Below are 10,589 nucleotides of genomic sequence, written 5' to 3'. Positions count from 1 at the left end.
TCCCCATGTTAAATTTCCATTGTCCCTAAATTGTCCCTGGGTTTTTTAATGGTAAGTCCCATTGTCCCTACGGTATCCCCATTCACTACTACCATCGCCGGGGTAAGGAGTTTCGGAGGAACATTCACGTCATAATGCTTCTTCTCTAGGGAGTTGTTAACCAAATTATTCATACGTGCTTTAAGATCAGTCTATGGAATTATTTACAGTTGTGTTCAAGTATAAGTTGAGAGGAATTAATTATTTAAATTATTCATTGGAATTACAAAGTGCTCATTGACATCTGGACTGGCACATTGTTTTGTGATTAGTGTGAACTCAATCAAAGATTCTGAATTGCATCATTGTGGTACGTCATAACATTCAAGACTATTTTGGTTCTTTTCTGAAGCAAATTATTCTCGAAACGTGTCTGATTTGAATTTCTTTGTAGAAATATGTAAAGTAACGAATATCGAATTCAATGTTGGAAGGGGGGGGGTCGATATTTAAATACCTAGTGCGGAACCCACTACTAACTTCGCATATTTATTAAATTGTACACATCATAAACACGTTTTTAGTTATAATAGTTGCAGAAACTATAGGACTAAAATTAATGAACTAAACCACAGCAACTGAACAATAACGTTAACTTGAAATATTTTATCAGACAGCCTACGATAAAATGATGCAAAATGGTTTACAGAAGCGGTTAACACATACCTACAAGTTTTTGTGTGGTATGAGAACGGTATGCCATAAGTTTGTTGTAAGCAAAAGTATTTCGGTATCCCTCGCCAATACGCTGATAAAGAACGCCATCTAGTGTGTGCCATCTTTTAAGACTTAAGAAACATACCATCATGAAAAAAATTAGAAAATTATTAAACTGCGTGTGAATAAAATGAGGTAATTACTTTCCTTCGTGTAATCATGTATGTATAGTGGCATATTAAGGAGATCTCGGTCATTAACAGAATCAGCCCATTACAGGCTCGGCCCATCCAAATTTTATTTAGAAATTTTCCAATAAAATACTCGGCCGTTTACAGAGTTGATCCACAACAAAGTCTGCCTAATCCTTAATCTTGCATCGCTTCGTAAAACAAATCCGTTTTTGACTCAGTTTTGTATTGTTTGTGATCTTATATAGCCTCGAAAAACAATATCAGTTTCGAACCCAATTTTTGTATTGTTTGTGATCTTGTATGGCTTTGCAACACATGAAATGTCTAAACAAAACATCTAAGGCTGCATTACCCCTGATCTTATATGCTTCATAACATTTGTTGCTATTGAACAATAAATAGTCAACAAAATCCGTTTCGGACCAAAATTTGTATTTTTGGTGATCTTGTACGGGTTTGTCACACTTGTTGTTATTGAGAAAGAAATATTGAATCCAAACATGTTATTTACTAACTAACTAGTTAATCATTAATGTGTATGCAAACTTTGTGGGTTTTATTAACCGTGAAATGAAAGCAATACAGAGAATGTAATACAGGTACGTTACAATTATTTTATGTACCTATATTTGGTTCACAATGACGGTTATAATATCTTCTGCTAAATTATATTTTATCGTAACTAAAAATCTAGAGAAAATCTATTTTAAAGCTTACTTGAATTTCAGTATTTTGTCAGATCGAATTGAAACCTTTTGTTTTTATCAATTGAATGATAACTTGTATCAATTGGTCAAGGAAACGTGTACGTCTAAACACTATACGTAAGTATAACTTACATAATCCATTCAATAAAAAAATACTTACATTCATTACTTTAAATTTTTAAAACTTTTTTGTCGGTTTTGATAGATTATCACCTGGTGAAAGATTAATAAAGCGAAACAAATCAAAACAGTAATAAGTCGCACTTTTCCTTCTTAATGTTAAAAATATAACGTCTTTGCTATAAATTCTCCATGGTTATTCAGTATATGATATCATGTTAAGAAGAATTTAACTAACGTCTTCTCGTTATTTCATCTTAATGCTTTGTGTCCTTTTCTGTTGACTCTATCTTACTGCGTTAAGGAATCCTTGGTTTTATAAATTTCGTTTTTGTTACGTGTTAGGGATTTCTCGAAAACAGTACCGTCAAATGATGAAACATTTAATCACTTTGCATTGAGAGAAGGAATAAGACAGGGCAATGACGGGGAAAGATACAAAATTTTATCCTAAAAGATAAAGACATCATAATTTGAAATGTTTGCTTTGTCAACGTCTTTTAAAACAAACATAGTATCTATTTAAATAAACTAACATAATGGCCTAATTACAAAGACATTTTAAGCTTAGAATAATGGAAAATATTTACTGCTGATACAAAATTTAGGGTATATGGATGGGAATTGCAACTGTAATCAGATTCACACGTGTCAACACATGTTTACGATTACAAATAGTAGAGCAGATACGTGAGTAGTATATGGGGTCACCCTAGCGTCAAGGGGACTTACCATGCAAAAACAGTCGATACACTCTGGCGTCAAGGGGAATTTAACATGGGAAATTTTAACATGGATGGAACTGTAGAGCGTCAAGGGGAATTGAACATGGAAATTGAACAGGACCGGTACTTTAACGTCAATGGGACTTTAACGTTAAAATATGGGGTTTGCACTTTGTCGTCAATGGAAATTGAACATGGGAATGTCACCTGGATGTCAATGGGAATTGAACTTTGGGTGACGTCATGAGGTTTATAGGGTCAAAACATTTTATAGGGATTTTAATGTATTTGTAAGGACAAAGGGTAGATAGGGACAAACATACAAATACACATTTAAACACACAGAAAAGACGATAGAAATGTTCTAAAACAAACCTCACAGAGAGAATAGAGGCTCAAAACAGAAATGTCTATTGTATGGGTTCAAAACATTTATTCAAGTATATACATGGGGTCTCTGGCCTGTGCTTTGGTCTAAGCACTGTCCATTTAATACATAAGCATTTCTACATCAAACAAACCTATTTACTAGTTATTTAGTTCTTGGCTCTAGTAAACCTGTTTACATTTAATTTCATTTATAAGAAAAAGCTAACACAAAACAAGTAACATGCAATCAAATAGGACAAAGTTCATGTTTCTCTCTCTCTATTCGTCTCACACGTTGTTAAAAATCTGGTCAGCTAGCACTTGTGTCCCAGCGTAGATATTTCCCATCACTCAATCCGTTTCATTCGCAAATCGGCTGTTATATCCATCGTGCTAGGTACACTTATCAGTAAGCAGATCAAGTGCAGTCATCGTCTTCTTCCCATGGAGGTACAATGTATACCATATGAATGGTTACTTTTCCTTCGTTGATGTCAAATTTTCCTCTCATCGACTGCACGTCTTCAATAGCTCTCAAAAGTTTGGAAGAAGTTATTTCTGCAGGTGTGCTAAATCCGAGACATACAGGTGAGTTCAAACTGTCGTGATACATAGATAGGCTCAAATGACCTCGATCTTTGACTTGGCAATGACATTTGAGTTCCTCTAACAGTGAGTCAAGTAGGTCCGTAATGAAACCTGCTACTTCCTCGGCTGAAATGTCAGACGCGAAGTCTCTAAATTTCACCGTGTAGGTGTAAGTTGTCGTTCTAAATTTTCTTGAGGTCGCTGTCTGAGTCATTTGGATGCTAAAATACTCCTGTAGGTCTACTGAATCCTTTCCCTTCTTGGACGCACTTTGCTGTCAGTGATGTTTGTTCCTTCTCTTTTTTCATCTGCGTAGAGTGATTCATCTTTCTCGTTGCTTGTCCTCGCAATGAAGTGTCGTTCTTGGAAGTCGTCCCTTTTTATACTGGGTGATATCAGTATGTCCATAAGGTAAAGTTTTGTGGTCTGGAAGTTTCACTGGTTGCACGTAGTTTGTCATGGCGTTAGTACATAAATAACTAAGATGTGTTACTGCATTGGTGATGTGATAGTGAGGCAAAGAATCACACCCGAGTTTCTCGTTGGACTTGAGTCTTACGCTCTATACTTGCTGTTTGAAGGGGTTCATTTTTTCTCGATTGGTCTTAGTAGTGACAATGAACTGTTGGTCTTGGACGTTGTCCTTTTTTATATGCTGACCAATATTGATGTGACCGTACGGCAAAGTAAAGTGGTTGGAAAGTCGCACTCGCTTCAGGTACACGATTTGATAGACTTTTTCCAAGGGTCGACTGACGATGTGGTGAGTGGGTAAACGTACAATCTTGTTCGGCTGGTAGGTGGTCACTTTAAAGTTTGCATCCTCTCCAGACTGCAAGGCTTCTTTCAATACGCCAAAGTTGACCACACGACTGGTACGATAATTCAGAGTCAATCCTTTCACTTTACACTCTGTGTGCACTTCTCCTTGTGGGTCCCGGTATTCGTAGCCGTAAATTTTAGGACCGCCACTCGCGAAACTTAGAATCTTGTCGTCAGGATGTTCGTCTGTCCAGGCTCCTAAACGGTCTCCTTCGATGTTAGGGTGTTGCTGACCCGGTCGATCGATGTAGATGCAACTGTCCGTGTCAAAGTACAGGACGCGATCCCCTAACAGTTCTAAAGCTTCGTACAATTCTAAGCGAGCATGAGCTGTCACGTAAGCCGCAATGATGACATTTCCAAATGCGTCGGCTTGTACAAAGTCCAGATCTTCTTCGTAATTGACCAAGATCAAATCCTCGCAAACGACGTTCACGTGTTTGATGAATTTGGTTTTGTCGTGAATCATCTGGAAGTAGCGGGAAGGTTCTGTCAAATATTCCGTCTTGGGTAAACACGGTCGTTGTGCCATTTTTTCCCCACAAGCAATTTAACATCACTTTGGCAAACGATCGCCTGCCTTCGTTTTTCTCTATGTGGTCTAAAGTGATGCCTTCTTGTTCCCGGTATTTATTTTTGAATTTTATTTGGTCTTCGGGAGTGTGACACCAGGAAGGATAGCCGCTGGCTTCTTGCTTCAGTTTCAAAAAGGCATCCACGTAGTCTGCGAAAATGACTTTCTGAGTGGGGTCACCCTTGTGGTATTGTTCTGTCTTGGGAAAGTGGCAAATTTCGTACACTTCTAACAGTTGGTATCCCATGTCCATAGCTTTGAACAATTCTACGCTGAGCCAGGTTCACGTCAAGGTCCCTTCTTCCTGGGTGTGCTGACAAGGCTAATCTTGGTTGCACGTTTCGGCACAAGTACGGCACAATGGAAACATCAGTTTGCCTTGACAATGGTGAGGTAAGACGGGACGGTATAGGTTCGTGGGAGGCAAAACTTTGCACTTGATCAAGCCTTCGTATTGTCGAATGTTGACCAGGTCGATGTGTTCCGTCAGCAATCGCGGGTGCCCTGTAGGAAAGTGACAATATTTGCACACGTAAGGATACAGCGAACACACATCCAAGTATCTGATTTCTTCTCCTTTCTCTTCGTCGGCTTGGTAGCAGCAAACAGGTGGCATTGGTCCTTCCTCCGTACAAACTATCCCTCGGGTTCAGGGGGTCCATCAGCTTGTAACTTTCCACGACACGTTTAAACTCGGGATCGATTTTCAAACGGTGATCGTATTCGTGTTCCCACATTTCCACCACTTGGTATCCTTGCTGTTCTAACTTCAAGCGTCGCTGACAAGTGTCCTGGTACAGGTCTTCCATGGTCCGTTGTAAAAACTGATTTTTAGTGTCACGATCAGGGTAGCTGACGGGACATCCGTGAAATAAGCAACCGTTAAACTCATACACGATCTTGGGTTTTTTTAAGTTCCAGCCATCGACCGAATACGTTCCGATGGTCTTTTCGCCTCCTCCGTTGCGGGCATGCTGAATCCATTTGCCTTCCTTGTCGCACAAGTAATGTAACCAGCGTAGGGCTTTGACCGAGTATTGACGTTTGACATAGTTGGTCGTTTGAGGACTGATGACAGCCACGGTCTTTTGAGGCACGAATCGTTGGCGGTACACTAAGGAACACGCTTTGGCAATGGTGCAAGCTTCTTTCAAAGGATCGACCCCTCCGTGTTCCATGAACAGTTCTCGAAATTTTCCACAGCAACGTCGTAAAATGTCCACGTCGGAACGACAATACTTTAACATTTCTTCCTGAAAGTCGAAGGGGTCAGAGGCATGAGCCTGGTACCAAGCGTAGAAATCTTCTCGCTGTTCGGTACGCATGTTGTCGGGGTCGTAATAGTGAGCCTCAGGCAAATGGGGTAGAACGGCATGTTGATTGACTTCCGTATTGAAAAAGTGAGGAAAATAACCTTTAGCCATTTCTGTCATTCCAAACGTTTTAGGCATTCGACGCAAAGGCATGGCCAAGTAACTCATCGAATCTTTAAACTGCACTTGTCCCACTTGCATGAAAATGATTTTGGCTCCGTTCAAAGTGACTTTAGGACGTTCGGTGCCATGTTCCGTATAGTACCTCAAAAGAAACTGTCCATCGTATCCGGAGAAATTGTGAGCCATCACTGTGGCATGGCGATGACAATCTCGGTAACGTTCGATGTTCTCTTGGCTCCATGTCTTGTCGATGGGGTCTAAGACCCATTTGGCAAAATCGTCTAGCGTCTTTGGTCCTCGAAAGATTTTTTCACGCCCTCCAGGAATTTTGCTGCAGTGAGGGCAATAACTGAAGATAGGTTCTTGAATACACTTCTCGCACGCTCGATGAGCCACGCAGAAATTAGGAATGTGAATGCCAGTCTCTTGCATGCATTCGAAATCGAAAAAGATGAAATTGCCTTTCTTCTTCTTCTTGTGACCGTCATCTTCCTCTTGTTGGGGTTGGTATTTTTGCACGTAACATTGATGTTCCAAGTCCACGATTTGGTGACAAATGTGACATTTTTTCTTTCCTGAACATACGTGTGCCTTGGCACTATTAGTACGTATGCCTTGTCCACACGCGGGGCACAATCTCAGCAGTTGACAAGCGCATTTCTTCTGTGAACCTTGTGTTTTCAAATGTTGTTGGTAACAGGTAGGACTGACAAACGTGCGCTGACAAGCTGGACAACGCACTGGTTCTTGTCCTTCGTCCAGACAGGGTTGAGAGGCCAAACATCCTGAGCATTTCGATCTACAATGTTTGTGTTGTTCTCGATTTTTATGGCCATAGTCACATTTCTCACAATAATAAACATATCCCAGGAATCCAGTGATACTGGTAATGGTATCGAAATGTTCATCGTGATGATAAAGGTGAATGTATTTTCCATCCTTAAAATCTTGGCCTCGAAACAACAGAGGCCCACGCACTTCTTGAGGGTGCACTTTCAAGGTGTAGCGTGGAGCTAGGACATCTTGCAATTTTTGCATTTCAGGAATGCCACAGGGTGTGTCTTTGGACAGGCCAGCTTGTTGCAACAGGAGTTCTGCTTCGTTTCGTTGTTTGGCTCGGTCCGATTGTTGAATAGTTTTCCAGGCTCTTTTCCATTCTGCCGTGTCGTTCTTGTTGGCATAGGTTCGTCCCACCACGATGGCTCGGGCTAAGCACATCTGGTCTTGAGGGTTGTTAATTTGGACGAGACTCTTTTTGGTGCTGCGAAGGTCGTTCACCAATAAGACCTTTTTGCGTCCTGTTCCTTGAGGAAGAGAGACGTGGGCCATTTTCAGTGTGGCTTTACCATCGGTGATGTCAAACTTGTCATTGGATTGTTGCACCTGTTGTATCTTGTCCATGACTTTGGAAGGGGTCAGTTCTGCGGGTCTGCTAAACTCGATTCAAACAGGGGATTTCAAGCTGTCGTGTTGTATGGATAGTGTCAAGCGATCGTCTTCTTTGGGTTGACATTGTCGCTTGAGTGTGGTGAGCAAAGAATCCCACATCTCGGTGATGAACCCTTCTGCTTTCTCCAACGGTACGTCGGACTTGAAATCTTCAAACTTCACCGTGTAGTTGTAAGCCGTGGTTCTAAATTTTCTAGAGGAGCGTTTTTCTGTCTCTCGAATGTGATAGTACTTTTCAGGGTTGACTGGTGAACTTTGGTTTGGAGTAGACTCTCTCTGTCTGGTCGCAGACGTGGAAGGTGTTGGTTCAGGTTCGCTCATGTCTTCTATTTGAGCGAACACTTCTTTTCGTGTGTGAGGCGATACGTCACTTCGCTGCCTCTTACGTTTTTCTTCTCTCTCACTGAAATCGTGCGATCGTTTCATCTCGATTGCTGATTCAGAAATGATTTAACCAAGTTCATTCTTTCCATATATACCCTCTCTACCTCTCGTTGTGATAATGACTTGATATAAAAATGTAACAATGTTCGTCCTATCCTCAGTGTAAACTGAGAGAATATAGGACGAACATTGTTACATTTTTTCCTGAACCCATGTTTTAACTTTAGAATTCAGAGTTAACCATAGGAAGGGTTATACGGTGCAATGTCACTTGGTTCATTCTTAAAAAAGCCGTGTGATTGTCTTTTTTCTGAAAAACTGTAAATCTAACGTTAGACGAAAAAAAATTGCTTGACATATTGCAGTTCCAAAACAGGATAAAGTTAAGATACCAGAATTGTGCGAACTCAAGCTTTTATTTCATCCAAAGATTTACTGATGGAAAAACAAAATCGTTCTACAATTTTTTAGAGTGTAAACTTTTGAAAAAAAAATGACATGACGAACAGTTCACGTAATTATGGTGACTACTGATCACAATTTTGGAGAGGTATCTTCAAACGGGAACATATTCCATTAGGGTATAAATCAAAACTACAATGAGAGAGAGAGAGAGAGAAAGAGAGAGAAAGAGAGAGAGATCATGTATTGCTACTTTGAAAATATGACGACACGTACGTTTGTTTTTATGGCACATTTTCCTTATGAAAGTTTCAAAGAAACACTCATTCCACTTACATAAGATAAGATAAGAATTCTTTATTTCAGACTACATAGTCTATACATCTAAATTAAAATATAGATATAAAGTAAAATCACTGAAAACATAAAAGAACATATAGAACATAACACAATCACATCCATAGAAAAAATACACCCTTTAAAAAAAATATCACAAGAGTGAACTGAAGACACATGTAATTAAAGAGTGACCGCAGAAAAGTACATCCAAACAAGTCGTGCTATATTTCGTAATATGACTAACATAATTTCCATGAGCCGCTCATGGCGTGATCATTTGTGTTTTAGTTTTATTGTTTGTGAAGTGACTAATGGTCAGGTACAGAAAAACGTGTCTGATCATCTCACGGTGCGAATAACAAGTGAAACCAATTTGAAGCTAAGGAGGTGGAAAATATCGACTGACCAATGAAGTCACTTACAATGTGTAACACATTGTTTGGTTGTAAATTGAGGGCAAGTAGAGTAGCGACCAGCCGCAGAATAAAAAAACACGTCCGATCTTGTCGCTGTGCGAAAAGGTACTGAAGTCAATTCGAAGCGAAAGCGGTAAGAAAATAAGTATAGCCAATGAAATCGTTTATGATGAGTGATGCATTGTTTTTTTTTTTTTAAAGGTAGTGTGGCAAAATAATACCAACGCAAGAGCGCTGTTACCATTGCAGTGCAGACAGATTGTAGTGTAAACGTACAAACCCTTTGTTGCGTATTGTACCATTTCTTCTTGCCACGTCAAATATTAAACGGCCACAGTATTGGTTCGCGTTTTGAAACTGACAAACATTTTTAATCTTACTCAAACATTTTGACAAGCACACTCACATCAATAGAGACAGAAGTGTAAAATATCGGTTAGCCAATGAAATCACTTACAATGTGTATCACATTGTTTGGTTGTAAATTCAGGGCTTGTTGACAGTAGTGTAACGACCAGCCGCAGAATATAAAAAAAAACAAAACACGTCCGATCTTGCCGCTGTGCGAAAAGGTACTGAAGTCAATTCGAAGCGAAACCGGTAAGAAAATAAGTATAGCCAATGAAATCGTTTATGATGAGTGATGCATTGGGGGTTTTTTTGAAAAAGGTAGTGTGGCAAAATAATGCCAACGCAAGAGCGCTGTTACCATTGCAGTACAGACAGATTGGAGTGTAAACGTACAAACCCTTTGTTGCGTATTGTACCATTTCTTCTTGCCACATCAAATATTAAACGGCCACAGTACTGGTTCGCGTTTTGAAACTGATAAACATTTTTAATCTTACTCAAACATTTTGACAAGCACATTCACATCAATAGAGACAGAAGTGTAAAATATCGGTTAGCCAATGAAGTCACTTACAGAATAAAAAAACACGTCCGATCTTGTCGCTGTGCGAAAAGGTACTGAAGTCAATTCGAAGCGAAACCGGTAAGAAAATAAGTATAGCCAATGAAATCGTTTATGATGAGCGATGCATTGTTTTTTTAAAAGGTAGTGTGGCAAAATAATGCCAACGCAAGAGCGCTGTTATCATTGCAGTACAGACAGATTGTAGTGTAAACGTACAAACAATTTGTTGCGTATTGTACCATTTCTTCTTGCCACATCAAATATTAAACGGCCACAGTACTGGTTCGCGTTTTGAAACTGACAAACATTTTTAATCTTATTCAAACATTTTGACAAGCACACTCACGTTGTCGAGTAGCGTAGTTTTCTGGAGTACGTACGTGTCCCAGCGACACAGTGCCGTCTCTAGGTCTCTTGAAGACACCAACTGTCTGTTTTATTTTTCTTGCAAC

Source organism: Sinohyriopsis cumingii, chromosome 7 (genome assembly GCF_028554795.1).
Source record: "Sinohyriopsis cumingii isolate HCF-2022 chromosome 7, ASM2855479v2, whole genome shotgun sequence".
Lineage (NCBI taxonomy): Eukaryota > Metazoa > Mollusca > Bivalvia > Unionida > Unionidae > Sinohyriopsis > Sinohyriopsis cumingii.
Note: the sequence above shows the minus strand (reverse complement) of the source record.